Genomic DNA, 19,317 nt, shown 5'->3' on the forward strand with positions numbered 1-19,317 from the left:
ATTGATTAATCATTGCCAGTGCCATGTATGTTTTATTTTGAAATATGTGTTCAATGCTCTTAACTCTTCAAAATAATGTGAATCAGTGCATTGAACCTCATTCTTCATTATTCCTCATCAAATTTTGTGTCTAGTCCGTTGTTTCTACTTCAGTTTCAGTTAAGCTTACTATCACATTTCTAAAAAGTTAACATTATATAATGCTATTACAATTTATTAACATGTTTTGGGCTTGTTTTTTACATACACAAAGAGAAAAATTGTGAGAATCTCACAGAAGAAATATGCAATAAATAAAAATGATGTGGAAATATCCATTTTCATTTCAGTTGTACTTTTCTCCGTGTGTCCAGATTAAAATGAAATGTTACATTTCCATTATCAGTTATTCAAAATGAAAGTTAGACACTATTTCACTGCAAGAGACAAGAAGCAATTTGTCACAGGCTCTCCTTTGTGCATCTTCTTTATCCCCGTTACTTTCAATTTTGAAATGAGTTTTTTTTTTCCTTTTTGGAGAGAGGTAGAGAGATCCTGTTGCCTAGCAACAAAGATAGAAGAAAGATTTCATCTCGAGGGCACTCCTTTGCTGCATTAAAAGAGATAAAAAAGCATGACAGAGGATGAAAGAAGGGAAGATTCAAGGAGAGAGAGAGAGGGACATAGGATAGATTAGGAAAGGGATGATTGATGCAGCAGGAATATGGCTGAGAGTGCCGAAGATTATATCCTCCCAATTTTTACAGGTCTACACGGTACATGTATATGGCTCAGCCTGAACGCATCATGATGTAGAACAAGGCATATTGATCGACTCGAGCTGTAGAAGCCAGGGAAGTAAAGCAGGAGAAGCATAAAACTGTCTGTGTTAAAAAGTGTTAAGGATTGGCTTGCAATATTGATAACATTTGCACATTTGTATTGCGCGGTTAGCGGATGGCTTGATATTTGTATGCACAAACCAGGTCATCTGTAATGAGTACTTTATTGCAGTGGTGTATGGAAATCTAATTTTTTCTCTGGCTAGGTTTAAATCTGAATGATTGATCATGCAAATGGGATTCATTTGGACTATCAGAATCAAAGCTGAAATAATAATCATTGCAAGAGAATATTAAGTAGAGGGGTAAAGGTTGAGGTTTGAATTTCTTCAGTTTGTCTCCCTCTAACAAATGAAATTTGTAAGATCGCAACTGCTGATCTGTAATTAACAAACATGTCATAAAAAGGAACCACAGGACTCGAACCTGTCATTCACTGCTTTCCGGGCAGTCACGCTACCACCAGGATATCCCTGGTTGCTTGCAGTGACACAATGAACTTGGAACAAATACCCAAGCTCCGAAATTCTGACGGTGCGCATTGTTAAGTAGTCCAAGGTGGACAAGGCATTTATAAATGCAAGATAATATTAAGTAGAGGGGTGAATGTTGAGGTTTGAATTTTCTTCAGTTTGTCTCCCTCTAACAAATAAAATTTGTAAGATTACAACTGCTGATCTGTAATTTAACAAACATGTCGGAAAAAAGGAGCCAAGGGACTCGAACCTGTCATCTCGTGCTTTACGGGCAGGGACACTACCACCAGGCTATCCCTGCTTGCCTGGGATGATAATCATTCTACCAAATGTCACATTTGATATTTTGCTTGTGGATATGTCAAGGGATTCCATTGTAAGACTAGATCTTCCTCTCCATGCGCAGTGTTGGTGTTTTCCTGTAAGATACGACCAAAGTTCATGACTGTGTGCAAAATACAGTCAACCTTGCCTAAGTCGAATCTATTTGGACTGAAGAAATAGCTTTGACTTAGAGAAAATTCGACTTATAGGGGATTAAAATCAATAGAATATAAAGAGAAAAGGCATGAAAAGGCCTTCAACTAAGGTGATTTTTCGACTTATGTGAGGTCGACTTAAGCAAGATTGACTGTATACCCAAGGTCCAGTGTACACTAGCTCTGCACTATCTTGCACTAAGGGCCGTTCCATAATGAAAGTGTCATTTGCCTGAAGAATCCAATCGATAATTGGCGAGACGTCGCAACAAGTGAGTTTATTTCCATTTTTTTTTTAAATTCAAATAAGTATATGATAACCAACTTTATGTTAGCATTCAAATGAATCATCAGATTGCTAAGAAAGACAGTGGCTTCAAACCCTGATCATCAAAGCCACAAATGCACCTGTGGAATTCTTTTGCCCATCCATAGAAAACTGGCAGTGACACACGTTGAATAGTTATAGCCAGTTGGAACTTCAGCTCTTGAACCTCCTTGGTTTTACATATTTGGTTAAATACCCACCAGTCTCCCACAATCACAAGCTCTCTCCAGACAAATGTAACATATTCTTTCTCTCTCTTTCCCTCTCTCTCCCTATCTCTTTCTCAGGAAAGAGGAAAAGGAAAATGACCAAAAACACAAAACAAAACTAGATAAAACAGTCATGAGAAACATACAATAGACAATACAAAAACTCTGTTTAAATGTACTCTTGAAATCACATTTTATATGGTTTTGTATTCTTTAATACACCAACCTCTCTTCCTGCGAGTGTTCCATTATCACAGATTTGCACTGGCACAGGGCAGTTGCACTTCTCTTTGAAAAAAGCCGACTGGACCCGTTATTAGCGCAGATTGGGCCCTTATTGAAAAGGAGAGAAGGGTATATGTGGAGGTATGTGGGACACTCCTGCAAAAGGCGGTGATGGTGGCTTTATCAATCCGAGTGTATCATGGTAACAGACAAATGACGTACTTTACGATTGATAATTATCTATGTCAGCCTGATAACTGAGGAAACCAGGGAGAAAGAAAAGGAGCTAGAAAGACAGGGAGAGAGACTAGAGAGAAAGCATGTCAAAGTGATTTAATATGCAATTATCATTAATCTTGTGGAAATAATATCATACACCATGTTTGTAAGTTTGTCCCAGGACTATTTGATGCATGATTTATGATCACAATTTCTGATAGGGGAAGAACAACTGCTATTCGTGTGTTCCAGTTTTACAAAGATAACACTGTTCTATGCTTGCTTGCTCTGAAACATAAATCAACATTTATCCTTGGTAAAAAAATTGGCTAAATATTAACATGGCTAAAATGTATTTTTAACAGACACTTTTATAGTCAATCTATGGACAGAATGACATTGAAGTAGGCATGATTTTTTTTTTTTTTTTTTTGGGGGGGGGGGGGGAATGGGGGCACTTTTTACTGTAACCCTCATCAAATCCTGGTAGATTTTTGCAACAGATACTATCATACTGTCATCACCAAATTGGCACCTCCAAAGTGCTGCTTATCTTTTATTGGAGAAGTATTAGATCTATAGAACAAGTTCATACATTCAATCTGCTCAAAATCAATAGCAATTCACTAACAAAGCATACCCGTTTCAGAGAGAAACAAGAATTTTCATATACAATGAGTTGCCAATTTAGGAATCAGATGTAGAAATTCAGAAGCTTTTGAAAATTCTGTGACCTAAAACAAATGGTTAATTTATTTAAAAAAACCTAAGGGCTGAATTGAGAGACAAGTTTTAACTCTACCTACTGAAACTCTAACAGTAAAATTAAAAAGTGATGTTGTGATTAAAAGGAAAATACAGTTTTCATCAAACCATTGTGAATGTGATATAGTTTGTTGTCTGGACATGATGGCTTAGAGTGTACTTGTTGTATTCCTATCTATATCAATGAATTATATTATGAATAATGTTTTACATGTTAGTGTGACATCTTTTTGTTTGACAGTTTCATTGGAATAAAAATAGATGATACAATGGCCCCCGCTTAATCGGGAGGGGTCAGGCAACAAACTTATCTCCCGTCTACGTGGGGTTCTGGCTTAAGTGTTGGCTGGTATTGGCCTGTGCAAATCAACCTGCTTGACACCCAATATTTGGGCATTTTGTGCAAAATCCAGTGTAGCCTTGATATCAACAACATCAAGTGCACATGTGCTATGAAACTGAGAGACATTTTGGCAATAAAAAAAAAAGGCATAGCAGTCTCAAAGTCTGGGAAAATTCATGATTGGAACAACCTTATTAATTTGTTATGCAAAATAATCCCCTTTGGAGTTCACAATACAGATCTAGTTACAATGCTTATGATCCTACCATTGTGATGAAAATGCAGTGCTGCTATTACTTTTTACACATAAACATGTTTTCATTGCACCATGTGAGTTGACAACATGTACACTACAAAACTTATAGTGACAAGCACATTTTTTTTTTTTTTTTGCATATATATTTTTTTAAAAAATCATCTTTGGAACGACCTTTCTCTTTGGATTTAAAACAGGCAAAGTTCATCTTGCCAGGTTGAGCATGAAAACTTACTAGCACGAAAATCTCCACTTTCCAGTAATCATCGTAGAGGCTGACAACGCTGACTGTGACCATCACAGCACAGTGCTGTCCTTCTGTGTAGGCCAACAGATTAAGTCTGACTGCCTAATAACATAACTTTAGGCTGTCTGTTGGCAGAATATACCAGGGATTGGTTGAAAAGTAACCATTCTGACAAGGAAATGAAATCCCTGTGGTTATTCTAGTGATTTTTAATAGTCTTCATTTTTAGACATCAGTGAGGGAAAATGGATGGGTTTCAGCCAAAATACATCTCAATAAAGCTGTTTGTGGTACAGATTAAATGATAGAAATAACCCATAAAGCGTTTGTTATATCAAATTTTGAGCGGTATTCCCACTAAAGCGGTTCTCTGTTAACAGGTGAGCCCCATACTAAATTATATTGAGTTAAGGTGGAATTGAATCACACAGTTAGCTTGCTTGGCAGCTTACTCTTAATTAGCGCAAGATGTGTGCAAGGGCAGACTACGCATGGCTGTGCAGAACGTGCAAGGTCGGGTAGTTGCATTATCCATGGGTATTCGGTTCAACATCAACATTACGTTCAGCATTAAGTCACCCTGTCGTTATAGCTTGTTAATGTACTGCCTCGGGGCTAAGCAATATTGTGCGTTCCCATTTATTATGAACACCTACCATGTATCATGTAAATTGTGTTGCTGGTATGTATTTTGTTATTAGAGAGCTAGGGGGGTATAAGTCTTTTGATTTTAGGTCAACTGTTTAACATCACTGTGCATTTGCAATCTTCTCTGAGAGCACAAGGGATTTCTTTTCCTCCCATTTTGGAATATTTTATCTTTTCTCTTTTTACCAGGCAATATTCATAAGCGAGTAAATCTTGGCAAACAGCAGTCTCTTATGTGAACAGCGGAAGGAAAGAGAGGGAGAAAGATCGCGAGAGGGCAAGAGCTGACTGCAGAATGCCTCTAAATAGATAAACGGCGTTAAGAATCAACAAGATTATGGCAGATATTTGAGATTGCGATGTCGTCCCTTTTCTTCTCAAATGTCAGCGCTCAGAGTTCATCCCGGCGTCCTGCACTTTGTTCAGGTCCTCCATTCTCTTTCCTTTCCTTTCATTTGAGTGCGTCCGCTTTATCCACCGTCCGATCTTTTGGAAGGCGAAAGCGGCGGTGACGGGAATGCTCGCTCCGTGGTTACGATCCGTCTCTGACGACTTTACTCACCCATCATTCTTTTTATGGTTGATGGTGAGGTCAAGGAAAGTAATTTTGGGAGGATGGATTCTCGGCCTGTTTCTATCAAAGGCATGATTGCTGATCTTGTGCGCTGTGCGAGTCTCCAAACAGGGTGTTTGATGCATACTCAGATGAAATTGGACTACAAGTACAATAAGTCAAAGATGTGAGACAAAAGAGGCTGATTTTAAAAAACAGAATCAAAAAAATATAAGTTAGATTATGAAGGCAAGGCCATGCCTGTGCCTCTTTGAAATTTAATCATTAATCATGGATGACAACATGAAACGTCTATGACAAAAATGATGGTCCGTTTCAGTTGTTAGCCTTGATTGACCCAAAACAAGAACATGATCCTTACAGTATGTAAGGTTAGTAATATAATGCTGCTTTTACCCTTGTCATACCAGCGTCAAATGTGCACAAATTTCACACACAAACCTATGGGCAGGTAATATGATATAGGGCACGGAGAGGGTTATAGATGGGTTTTGATTCACATCGTGGAAAAATGTAGAGCCATACTCCAAAGCGTGACTGTAGTACACTTCAGTTGGATCACAACTAGTAACATTAAATACCGCTTTTGCATGACAATGTACCCATAGTCAAAAGAAAACAATATTATGAGGTTGTCTTTTCGTCCATAGAAAATATGGTGCAGTCATAAGCGTGCATAAACGCGTGGAATGATGAACCATAAAACAAGGGTGACTGCCTTTGTCAATAGGACTTGATTTTTTTCTTCTTCCAGATTTTATAAAATAAAATATCTGATCATGTAATCAGTTCACATCATGGTATACAGCATGCCATGTACGCGGATGATACCCAACTTTACCTCGTTATGAGAGCTGATGTCATCGACAGAAGTGATGCCATTAGAAGACTCACAAATTGCTTACACGATGTCAAGACCTGGTCCTCGACCAACAACCTGAAGCTCAATGAAGCGAAGACTGAATTGTTGCATGTATCTTCTAGATTCAGACAGCGGTTTGACGATGTTCCTCCCCTGGACCTATCTACGGGTTGTGTGCAGAAGTCTGAGTGTGTCCGAGATCTTGGTGTAACCTTTGACAAGCACCTCTCCTTTGCCCAGCACATCCGTAACAAGTTCAGGACAGCTTCGTGGGGGATAGCTAGGATTAACAGGATCCGCAAGTATCTCGACGCTTCTGCCACAGAAAAGCTTATCCATGCATTCGTGTCATCTCACCTTGATTATTGTAACAGTCTCCTAGCCGGTTTACCCCAATCCCATATTGCACCCCTTCAACACATCCAGAACACCGCCGCCAGAGTAGTCACACGTTCCAAGAAGTTTGAACACATTACCCCAATCATTCAGTCACTTCATTGGTTGCCAATAAAGGATCGTGTTGTCTTCAAAGTTCTTCTCTTTGTTTACAAAGCTATCCATAACCAAGCCCCTTCATACCTACAGAACCTAATCTCTCTCCGATCCTCATCAACTTCTTCTGCATCTAGACGTCTGCGCTCCCATGCTACTGCCCATCTTCAACTGTTACCCGGACCTCGCACTAAGACACGCTACGGAGATCGCTCATTCGCAGTTATTGCACCCAAGCTTTGGAACAATTTACCCATTCATATAAGACAAGCCCCATCAGTAGAATCATTTAAGGCACTACTTAAAACTTATCTTTTCCCATATTGATTCCTTTCCTAAGTTAATGTGTTGAGTGTAATTCAATTATTGTATGTGTTTAATTACTGGTACACATTTGATTTATGTCATGTTATTCTTACTTATATTTTGACCTGTCTGTTTCCCTCATTTTCATCTTTCCTTTCGTCTCTTCCCTGTGCGCTTAGAAACATTGTATTAAGCGCATTACAAATGTAATGTATTATTATTATTATTATCAGCAGGTGGTTAAAATGTGTATGTGTCTTCCTATACTGCCCGCCTCAACCTTCATTAAGAACGGAAGCAGTCTGGAACCAAAGTCATGTGACACTAACCATGATTATTATTTTCCATCACTATATCTGTGTGTTTGGCAGGTGTTTATTATAATCTAGCATACAGAGAAGGAAAGACTGCACATGACGTCATCAAGTTTATTCGTGTTACTGAAGCGTGTGATCATAGCTACACGTATGTGGTGTATGTGTTCATGTGCATATAATGTGTGTGTGTGTGAATTCCTATCAATCTCTGGTAATGTTCCGACTGAAGTCCACGCTCTCCCAAGTGACAAAAACACTGCGGGGGGTATTTGTTCAAAGCTGTGTCTCCGTCTTTGATAAGCTAAGTCTGAGTGCCGCCCTAGATACATTGGAATGGTTTCTCTATGGTTAATGGATTATTATGGAGACTTAAATGATAAATTTTTTTTTCAGAAATCTGTCATTGCTTATGTCTGTGTTTACAAAAAATGACATTATTTATCAAACAATGTAAAATAGAGTAAGAAAGAATGTGGTAGAGCATGCCGACCAACCAACCCAGGACACATCTTTCATCCATGGGTATATTGTAAAAGATTTCTTTGCCCATCATAGCTCGCTAACACCAGCACAAACTGCAAATTAATCATCCTCTTAAAATTTAAACACTTCTTTCTTATTCTGTCTATGCAGTTCTCAATTGGAAACTCAACCACATGAGAAATTGTCATTAAATGCGAGACCCAATTTATGAAATATATATGGTGTATACAGTATCACTGTTGCAAATTATGGCTCCAGATTGCTTTGTTAACAGTGGTTTTCCTTCGAACTAGGACAGGCTATTGAATGTTTTCGTGTATTTTAGTATAGCTTCATGTCTGTATTTGGAACATAACAGATTGAGAAGTTCACATTGTTTCAGGATTCCTCACAGGACGTTGCCTGATCGATATCAAATTATTGGATGTTGTCTTCTCAATGCCTCCTTCAACTGAGTGGTAAAATTTAAAATGCTTATAATGTATATTTTGCGAAATGTATGAGATAGAGGAAAAAATTTCCAAGACTTACTATGCCACATTTTTTCATTTGTATGATAACCTTTTGTATGAGTGCGAGGAAAGGTAAGCCCATGTGTACGTTTCTTGATGTGTTGCTACATGCTCTTGCAAACTGAAGAAGTTCCTGCTCAAACCAATGGCAGCATCGATCTGTTTGCGTCTGAAAATCCACACTCCCAAAGTGACGCGAGCGGGTGTCGTGCCATTTCTCGCTGGATCGCCAAGGGACAATGGTCCAGCGTCGGCTGAGCAGCGCAGAGCAGAGCAAATTCAGGCCAGAATGTGATTACCGAATCACAAACTCTGCTGTCAAAAAGCCACATGCCTGTGGATATACATGTATATCCCTCCCTCCCATGCCTGTGTTAACAGTATCTAAAAGTGTAATATATTTCTGAGAAGATGTATTCTTGCTTATTGCAAGCAAATTTGCATACTGCCCACACAAAATCATAGAACTTGCGCTGTGCGTACAGCTGTAGGTGGATATCCCAATGATTCAATGATTGTTTGTTTGTTTTTGTTTTTTTTTAAATTCTGTTCATATATACAATTGTAGTGCTACTTTGAAGTCTTACATTGATTCTACTTTTTTTTCCCATGAGAAGTGGAAAATAAACTTGAAACTTGAAATCATGTAACATAATGTACATTCAGATCTATCATTCAAAGCACATTTTCTAGGTGAACGTAAAGTGTTGCATAGTAAATTTGTAAAAATATTGATGTGATACTAAATCCTCCAAACTAATCGGAGGAGAATCCCAACATCATTCATACCCCCAGCTAAATACTGGTTGGTTATAAGGTCAGAGTAAAGATTGGAGTTAGGATTAGGTTTAGGGTTAGAGTTTGGGTTAGGGTTAGGATTAGGATTAGGTTCAGGATCAGGATTATTTAGGGTAAGGGTCAGGGGTAATTGCCCAGAGGGTAATTGCCCTCAACCCGTATAGATTTATTCCTGTATTTTGAAAGATCTGAGTGGAAAAAAATGTACTGGGTATCTTGAAATTGTTAAAATCAAATCAATTTATATTGCATGTAGGCCTACATCTAGGTAACTTTCATTCATGCAATTGAACATAACAACAGCCATCACCAATTGTCATAGACTGCACACATAAAATATATTGAAATCTTGTATATTATATGCCGAACTCTTTGCTCATTCATGAAATGTTCCAAAGTGAATGGAAGACTTATTTGAAGCTAGACAACACTGCAAGAACATCAATATATGCAAAAAGTGTATCATCTGCCACTTGAAAGAAATTGTTCATTAGTTAGTAAATGAGATTGCTTGTTACCATGTACATGTATGCAAATATAGGGGGAAATACTTGTACCGTATAAATCATAAATATGGCTTACTTTGCTGGTTTCAAACTTAAATCTGTGTCTTGAAGTTTGGCAAAGTTTGGATGCGTTACATATTTGTATGAATTTCATAAAGGCTGATCCTTCTAAAGACATGAAAAAAAAAATGGAAAAACTTGAAAAAGTTCCAAGGTAAACATAAAGAGGTGTATATATGGTACCTTTTTTGACACTGTTGTCAAAGTTTGCAAAAATGATGACCAAACATGTTATGCTAGATCAATTTAGCATGAGGAGCACATGACTTGAACGTTATTGGCAATCCATGCTCTTGATTGCATGCGGAACTCATGTATGCCTTTGAAAAGCATCCTTCTATTTCGTTGTGAACAGAGCTATACGTGAAGGACATTCAACATGCAGTATCATACATGTACGTGGATAATATCACAAGCATATCTTGTGCCACAAAATCATTACCGTGTATAATGGGAATCATTTAGGAGCGACCCATTTGTGTAAGCGTTTTGTAATGGCTGGAGCGATGAAAACAGAAAGTGCACTTGCTTTGTCTCGACCAGAGGTGTCGGGCTGCACTTTGTCGGCGAGTGCCTCATTACATGGCCCATGTTAGAGCGATCATATGAGTAGGCTCGCCCAAAAAACAACAACAACAATAAATAAATAAAATAAAAGTGCAACTCCAGACAAAGTCTAATAAAGGGCAAATCCTAGTGGTCCATGACTTTGTTAAAGCCTTTCCCATAATCCCATGGGATTTTGGAAACAAAATGAAATTCCGGTTTAAGGGTGTGTTCATTGTGAGGAAGAGGAGAACCAATTTGGATAAAGCAGTTACACTGCCTTTTTAAGGATTGAGAGCTCACAGGAGAATTTGAGTATAGTACATTATAGTACCCTTTACATCTTAAGTTGTTTTTTTTTGTGCAAATGGATTTTGTTTTTGTTTAGGCATGATCTTCATCAACTATTTTGTGCAGTTCTGTTATATTTACAACCATCTCTGTCCCACTAGACATATGAAAGTCTGCTTCTGCTTGTAGTTCTTAGATTTCCTAAAGCATGCAGTTGCTCGACATGATACACATATTTGCAAATATGTTCTCTGGAGATGAAGTACAATATGATGTGAAAGATTAAATGCAAAGATGAAGTGAAAATATTCTATCATGGAGATAACATTTTTGAAAATAATATGAACCTCTTTTCAGAATGCAAATAGGGACTAAATGGACACAGTGCCTCATATGGCTCTAAAATGGAAATTCTAGGTCATCCGAGTAGGAAAACAGACTGTCCATTACTAATTACTAATGTTTATTACCTGTATTTACTATTAATCCCTCAGTGCATTTCCCCCATTTTTCTGTACTACTGACTGCCCTGTCCTTCACATTCTAGACCCAGTGATGTTGTTATAATTGATTTCTAGTGGTATTGCGATGTTATCATTCATTTTTTTTTTTTTTTTTTTTTGATGGCAGTGGTAGATAACTTAGGATGGTGAAAATAGAGGAAGATTTGCTCTGAACAAAAGGTACATTGTAGAAATAACAATGCTTTCTCCTAAAGTCTGATGGACTTTAATTGATGACTGACCACATCATAACCTGCATGACTGCTAGTTCAGAGGCTAAATAAGACTGCAATATTGGTCTGTTCTTAAAGTGAGTCAGTCCTCACAAATTTGGAAAAAAAAACCCCAAACAAACCCAATGTTGTTGGTGGTATCTAATGGACTACTTTCACCAAAAACAAACTGTGAATCACCAAACAAGTGCAGATCTTTCTTTTTGTTTTATATTACTCTTTGCAGCACATTATTGATTGCTTTTATGTACCAATATGTTTATTACAATACTGTCATTTTCCCAGAGCTAATCATTCTCAAATTTTGAGACATGTCAATGTTATAGGCATTACTTCTTATTCTTTTCATTTTCTAATTTTTTATGTTATTTCTTTTTCTCTATTAGGAATGATCCCATCACAGAAAACATCAAAAAATCCCATTCTATTCAAAGTTTTTCTGAAATGTATTCATTTCATGTTTTTTTTTTTTTTTTGGCAGAGAGTATATTGAATTTGAACCACTGAGAAAATATTGGATGTATTCATTTTGTTGGATGGGGACACATGACAAATTATAGCATGTGCAGATATGATCATAGACACTGCAATGATGACAATGGAAACATTGACGCGTGCAATGGTATGTGTACATGTTGTAAAGGGAAGTGGACCATACAAATTTGAGCCTATGATCTCACCACGTTTGATGGCACAAAGATGTAAGCTTGGGCATATCAAATGTATTGATGTATCAAATCATATCAAGTGTAGTGATCGCATCACAGGAGAACTGAGGAATGTTTACATTTTTAAATTGAGTGAGGTATTACATTGGACATTTCGGGGAATTTTCCAAGATCAATGCGGCTGTAGAATCCGTGATGTCTGTTGCATTCATGAAACCACCAGAACATGGACAAAGAGGTATTCCTGTTGTTTAGCCTGCATGAAAAAAAAAAAAAAAATAATGAATAACTAGAACTGTGAACATGCTTTATCATCTAGACAAAATGTAAACAGACAATCCTCTACATCTTTTGCATGATGATGTGTCATGTTTATGATGTCTGTTGGTGTGCTATTAAAGGAAGCATACAGTAGTTTCAAAGGTTATTAGATCTTGTTACAAGGAAATCTTGAGGCGACTGAACTTGAACAAGAGACATATTTAGTCCCATTATTACTCACCAAATATAAAGTTTTATTAAAGTCAATATCTGTATTGTGATTTGTAAACAGTAAATTTGTGTGTGTGGACACAAAGAATCGTTTCAACTCTTGTGATCGGCACCGCGATGCTAAAACTGGGCCATCTTGATATTTTTAAACCCTTGCAATAATTTGTGCTGTTTAGTGTTTGTGAACAGCATGCAAAAAGAACTTGAGTTTAGTATAGTTCCTTGATGCAAGTCGCCACACAAGGTCTGCTTATTAGGGTGCCTGAGGTCATCGATGCTTAAGTCATTGTTTAGGTATGCACAGTCTGGAGATTCAAAACACATCATTTGCAAAGGAGCACTTTTCATGACATGTGCAAATAATCGCAAATGAAAAGTAAATTTTTGCATCGCGATGCAAAAACTGATAAATCCTGTGCGTGAATGTGTCTTCAAGTGCAGTGGCACATAAGATGCATCAGATAAAACGCGACACTCTGGAGGAGCAGTTAGGTCAGTGACTTGCTTGTATTGTTATAGTCAGGATGTAGGTTACATGGTCCCATTAATGTATTGAATCAGCTAATGAGAAAACCAGAAATCTGCACATTGCTTGCAGGATGACCATGATGATAGTGTACATGATCTTGTTTTGCCCGGAAAAAAAAAGAGAAAATTGCGGTGCTAGTCATCATCATCATTTTTACTACTAATACCGGTACTAACAGGAATTAGGCAGTTTGTAATAGTAGTATATTATAGAAGTAGAAGTAGTAGTAGGTCATAGTAGTTATAGTAATAGTAATAGTAGTAGTCGCTGTTGCGTTGGATGATGGTAGTAGTAATAAGTATACTAATAATAACAGCAGCAATAACAATAATGATAGTGATGTAAGAAATGAAAACTGAAGATAATAACAGTGATAATAGTAATGATAACAATGATAAGTTATTACTGCTGCTACTACTACTACTACTGCTACTACTACAACTACTACTGACTACTACTACAACTACGGCTACTACTTCTACTACTATACTAATAATCAAAAGTGCCAAACTGTGATCCCCTAACATCAGCTGGTATTGTGTGGACATTAACATGTAGCTAGTGCAGTAATATGCACCTTACCATGCAACATGTGAACATGCCTCTTTGAGAGTTTGAACAGGGATTTGACAGGATAACTTTTTAAGTGTCTTCTGTTGAATCACCAATTAATCCCAGGGGTGAGAGTGGTATCTCTCTCATGAATTTTCAGTGCCATTTTGAACAGGTTCACACACCATACTTTCCAGAGTAAAGTAATCAATAGATGCACCCAGGTGAATCTGTGCAAAACTGCTGTGTCTGAAGGAGGTAAATACGGGAGGGCTACTAGCCTTCGGATTTGTTCTGTGGTCATATGGTGTTTCGACATTAAAGTCAGCCATGCACACTCTTGCAATTGTATGACAGATTGAAGTGACCATTGTATTTCCTCTTTTCACTTTGTGAATTTCAAACTCTTATCTCTATACTTCCTCTGCTCTGATTCCCAGACAGGACCCTTGACCAAAGGATTGACCAGTGGAAGCCTGAACTCATCAGTGCATTGCCAACTCTCAGCAGCTCAACAGCAAACAGCAGATCAAATTTGGTAAGCGACAATTAAACAGCATCTATATTCCACTGTATTTACTTCACTATGATTTTCTGGAGTACCACACAGATTAAAGACAGAATCTATCTCAAAGAGACTTAGTACCAGAAATATCAGAAGGTGAGTATACTTTGGCTGTATCTGCCACCTGTTGAAACATGATCTTTATTCTATTTTCATAGGAAATTTGACATGAAATTGGTTTCAGGCAAATCTGATTGTGTAGCCCACTTTTAAGGCTCTTGAAGGTGAGAATGGCAACACTTTACTTATAGGACGGACATGTTTGAAATCCACAAGTGGTTATATAACATACAAAAAGACATGGAAACTGCCTTCTCAATGTTAAGAAGCAGGAGGACCCCTTTAATCAGGAATGATTTCTGGGGAAAACCCCTTGACCAGTGATGACTTTGTGTGATCATCTGCAAGGGAGAGAGTAACTATCAATTTTATGAAAACTAGAAAGAAATGTCTTGGATACGATGCTCCATAAAAGGAGATTTTTTGTTGTTGTTGTCTGCATTTGGTTTTTCAAGCGTGAGATACATTGATTTTTTCATCATATTGGAAAACAAATAATTTTGAAAGAGCTGAGTATTTTGTGGCCAGAGAAGACTGAATGGATGAAATATTTTCCTCTGGTCAGCTTAGGAAGAGCATGACTCATTCAATCTCAAAATCTCAAAGGGATTTTTTTTTTTTTTTTTTTTTTTTTGAGGGAAGGGAAAGATAATCATTTGCAGTACAAGATAGTTCTCATGGATAATTCTGGTTGCAAGTGGTCAGCTTCAATCTCAATTTCAGATGGTAAATGCACAATGATTGAATGTGTTCCTGCTCATGTGTGCGTCATCATTAGCAGGATATTTCTCGACTCATTTGGTGATTGCGCAACAGTTTCACTCTCCGAGGCACATAGTCTTACATAGGAATTGCTATTCCTATTTGTATGTTTTGTCTTTTGACTGAAAATAGTTTAATGGGTGGAATTACCTCCTTAACAGCTATCAAGAGTGTGCTTCATTGCCACAGCTGCACAATAATATTTGTAATGCTATATGAGTGACAAACCACACCTTGTACAAGTCATACTCTGTAAACTTAATCTAATTGCTTTTGGTCAATGGAGAGAGATGGAGAGATTAAGGGGGGGGGGGGGAAGAAGTTGGGGTATGTGGCTTATTTTGCTGGTATTGATTGATTGGTATCAATTCCACTCGTTCGCATGGATTTTCCTCACATCAACAAAGACTTCCAAAAGAGCAGAGATTAATGGTGTTTTGATGAGTATTTTATACTTTTTGCTCTTCAAGAAAATTAAAAGGAAAAGAGAAAAAATCATAACAAAATGTATGACTCTCTGAGGGTTGACCCTTGACCCCATAAGATTGCAGCCCCCACCCCCCCAAAAAAAAAATGTTCTCCGAGCCCCTGAGTGAAGATGTGAATATTACGCAACAGATTAGGTATTATCAATCAAGTTGTTTTGACATTTTAGCAAGGAGGTGAGGATAAAATCATTATTAGGAGCTGTCAACAGAATTTACCACATAATTGATAATATGTAAGATTTTGTATCCTTTTTGTTGTTGTTCTGGAATGACTTATTTATTTATTTATTTATTAATTTATTATACATTTATTTATTTATTTGTTCATTTATTTATTTATTTATTTATTTATTTATTTTTATTTATTCATCTTTTTTTCGGGTGGCCCTTGTTTGTCTACCATGTGGTTTATACTACTGCTACACAAACCCACATGTGTCTGGCCAGGCAAGTAACTAAACTAAAATGCTTGACTTTTATAATGAAGATGACAACTAAAATGAACCAAGCAAGAAATATCAGGGATATACATTTGTATTCATGATAGCTTCTCTGGTAACAGAGTACTTTGTCTCATCTTGATGCTATGAGAATATTGGACAGGATCATGTCATGTCACATGGCTTTTTTCATTGTCAGATGGTAGTTTAGATTGTCAAGGGTATCATGGCTCTATTTGTCTCATATTGCATGGATGAGGACAGTTAATGTCAGTGGGTGACATTCCAGTTTGCACACCCACCTGACACAAGGAGTTGAATCTAAATACACTGTATGCTGCAATTGTCATGTTTGCAAAGTAATTATAAATGATGTTAATGTCTTGTGAGAGTTTGTTTTAATGGCATTCAGAAGAAATTCCATTTTCTCCAGACTGTGTGTTTATCATTTGCTCCTTGCTACATCATTTGTTGATATAGCATAGTAATGTGGCATTTGGACATTCTCTTCAAAGGACTCTGAAATAGCAGCTGGACTGTGTTGTGAACCTTGTAATTTGAACTTTGTTCAGTGAGAATACAAAGTGTACACAGTACTTGTACAATAGTGTACATTGTATCTGTGTGATAGATTAAATGCCAAGTGTGGGTGTGAGTGTCTAAGTGTGTACAGTATGTTTGGGTGTGTCTCTATACTACATGTATGTGTGTGCATTCATAAACATTGCATTTTATGGCTATTCACTCTGACAGAAAAAAGAAATGTGAATTGTGACATTAGGGTAATTGCAAATTTGTTGTTTTGCAACAACCAGTAATCCATCTTCAATTTCTTCCAAAAAAATTCACACAGGAATGTGACTTTTCTGCACTAGGAAGTTTCTTGTAGCAATTTGCAGGAAGGAACCTCAACATACTGTAAACTGAGGAATGTTCGCGTGCATTTTAATTTCGTGAATTTCGCGAGAGTCAAGATTCGTGAAATTAAAATGCTCGTGAAAGTTCTTGTTTACACTATACAGATTGAATGTAAGAGGCCACGCAAGAAAATTTTATGCCGCGAAAAAGGCCATCTGCTCCAATTCGAGAAAATTTAATGTCGCAAAAATATTGTGTTTTACAGTAGATTATTTCTGCAATTGTTGTTTTAGATTTAAGTTGATACAGCGTAACTCATTGGTGTGGAGACTAGGTAGTAACCTGGTGGCGCCTCGAGTCTCCTGTTAAAGACTAGCTGGGTCTCTTCAGAAAATCGAACATGTTCAAGTTTTCTGAAGACTTTCCTCGGCAGGTCTCAGAGACATCTCTGTGAATCCTCGATGATGTCTCCATCAGTTGCGGCAGTCACTGCAATATGTCCGCTAATGAGATATGCCTTTTAGACTTTTACTTCATGTTAAGATCACCTCCCCTCACCCCCCAAATCGACCGCACGTGAAATGCGAATTTTAGCTAACCAGTCAGACTGTTATTTGGAGTCACATCCTTATCTTTATGCAGACAATAGTCAATCATGTACATTACTAATTGCAGGGATCAGCAGTAATGTAGTGAGCTTTCTTTACAGTGTCAATAGAAAAGGTCAAATGTTTATTGTGAATTTTACTGCGTGATATATCCCAATCAGAAATGGTCACGCCGACAGTTTAATCCATTTAGGACAGACTTATTTTGCTATAGCATGCATTTCCCATGGACACCTGCCCGTGTATTCTTGGGACTCATCCTCAATGGGTTAATCTCATGTCCTGATAAAACGAATGAAAGACTGAACAAGAGACTAATAAAAATGAAATTCTAGGTAGCATAGATATGAAAATGGGCTTGTACATCCTTCATCGGCATTCACCCATTATGCTGTCTGAATAGGATAACATCTAATATGGGATGGGATCTGTGAAAGGCATTCAAAATCACTGTGACGCTATCTTCAGACCTGTGTTCTCATTAAGGCATATTAGCAACCATTAAGGCATGTACTTTTTGGCCCCCGTGACGAAAGTGGAGTTAATAGATGAACCCTGCTAGGTATGGCTTCCCTATTGCACGTACAATATCCCTAATTTGGGTTTAATACAAATATTTCCTCATTCAGATTGATTGTGCATGTATTATTATGATTTTTTCCCCGTGTAATAGTGATGCTTGTGAGTTTTTGTGTATGCATATTTTTTTTTTTGTTTTATTTTTTGGTATCAGTTCCTGTCTTTCCCCTCTGTATCCTATTTGTGTCAAACAGTATTTCTGCTCCCTGTACTTCCTGATTATCTCTCATTTTTGGATCCTATAGATATTCAGGTTGGCTTCGTATAGTTTTTATATTTCTGTTGCTTTTGTTTGCTTTTTTTACCCCTTGATAGTGGTATCTTACAATATGATTTTGGTTATTAAGTAGTGCTCCTACAATCATAATATCAAAATTGATATGACAGTATGTTATAAATTACATTGTTGTTTTAACTCACCTGAGCCATTCAAGGTGAGCTATTTTGATTGTTTACTGTCCATTTTGTCACTAACAAACGCTTTGTGCTTTAAACTTTTTCAAGTTTTCATCTTCTTCTTGAAAACTTTGCCACTGGATCTTGACCAAACATGGCAGGAATCATCTGTTAGGATAGGGGATGTAATGGTGAAGTTTGCCTCCAGGGAAGCTCATGGGGCAAGGCCCAAATACCAAGTAGAAATTATCTTTATTTTAATAGTCAACTAAATGCCATCATTAGGCCTGTTATCATACCTCAAAAATGTTGGTTTTAAAAAGTTCACTTTTTACAATGTTATCTTTAAAAAAAAATGCTTGAAGTGTGTGTGCCTTTAAATGATCACTAACTATGGAAATCCTCATTGATACAAAAGTTGGTCCATCTCAGATGGGCTCGGCCGCGGCTCAGCCGCGGCCGAGCTCAGCCCCGCTTCAGTGTAAATGCGCAAAAGATGCGAGGCCAAAATTGGCCTCGCATTTGGCCTTGCTCTGGAGGTGGTCTCGACCACGGCCGAACTGCGGCCGAGCCCGACCTTTTCTCAGTGTAAACGCAAACTGGGCCAAATGCGCGGCCAGTTTTAGTCTGGCTTCCAAACCCTCTGCCTGTACTATTTCGCTGTTCAGGATATTAACCCCCTTGTCCTGCAAAGGATTTTTTCCTTCGGCAAAGGCCTTTGCCCGAACGTCGACTTCGTCGCCACGGAATTCATTTGGCAAAGGGTCTGAAAACCAGACAATACCAAATTGCGTATGTTTACAAGCAGAGCGCCACTACGA

General features: G+C 37.6%; 1 protein-coding gene across 2 annotated transcripts in view; it reads left to right on the forward strand.

Annotated features, from left to right (window-relative positions):
* The window catches only part of LOC140244586 (uncharacterized), a 145,804-nt gene that overhangs the window by 6,899 nt on the left and 119,588 nt on the right, over nucleotides 1-19,317 (forward strand). The window contains exon 2 of one of the 2 annotated variants that reach the window (XM_072324209.1): nucleotides 14,181-14,278. The gene's annotated coding sequence lies outside the window, so the exon portion shown is untranslated. The remainder of the gene's footprint in view (nucleotides 1-14,180; nucleotides 14,279-19,317) is intronic. The other variant, XM_072324210.1, reaches the window with a different exon arrangement.

The sequence above is a fragment of the Diadema setosum genome, chromosome 21, assembly GCF_964275005.1.
Source record: "Diadema setosum chromosome 21, eeDiaSeto1, whole genome shotgun sequence".
Lineage (NCBI taxonomy): Eukaryota > Metazoa > Echinodermata > Echinoidea > Diadematoida > Diadematidae > Diadema > Diadema setosum.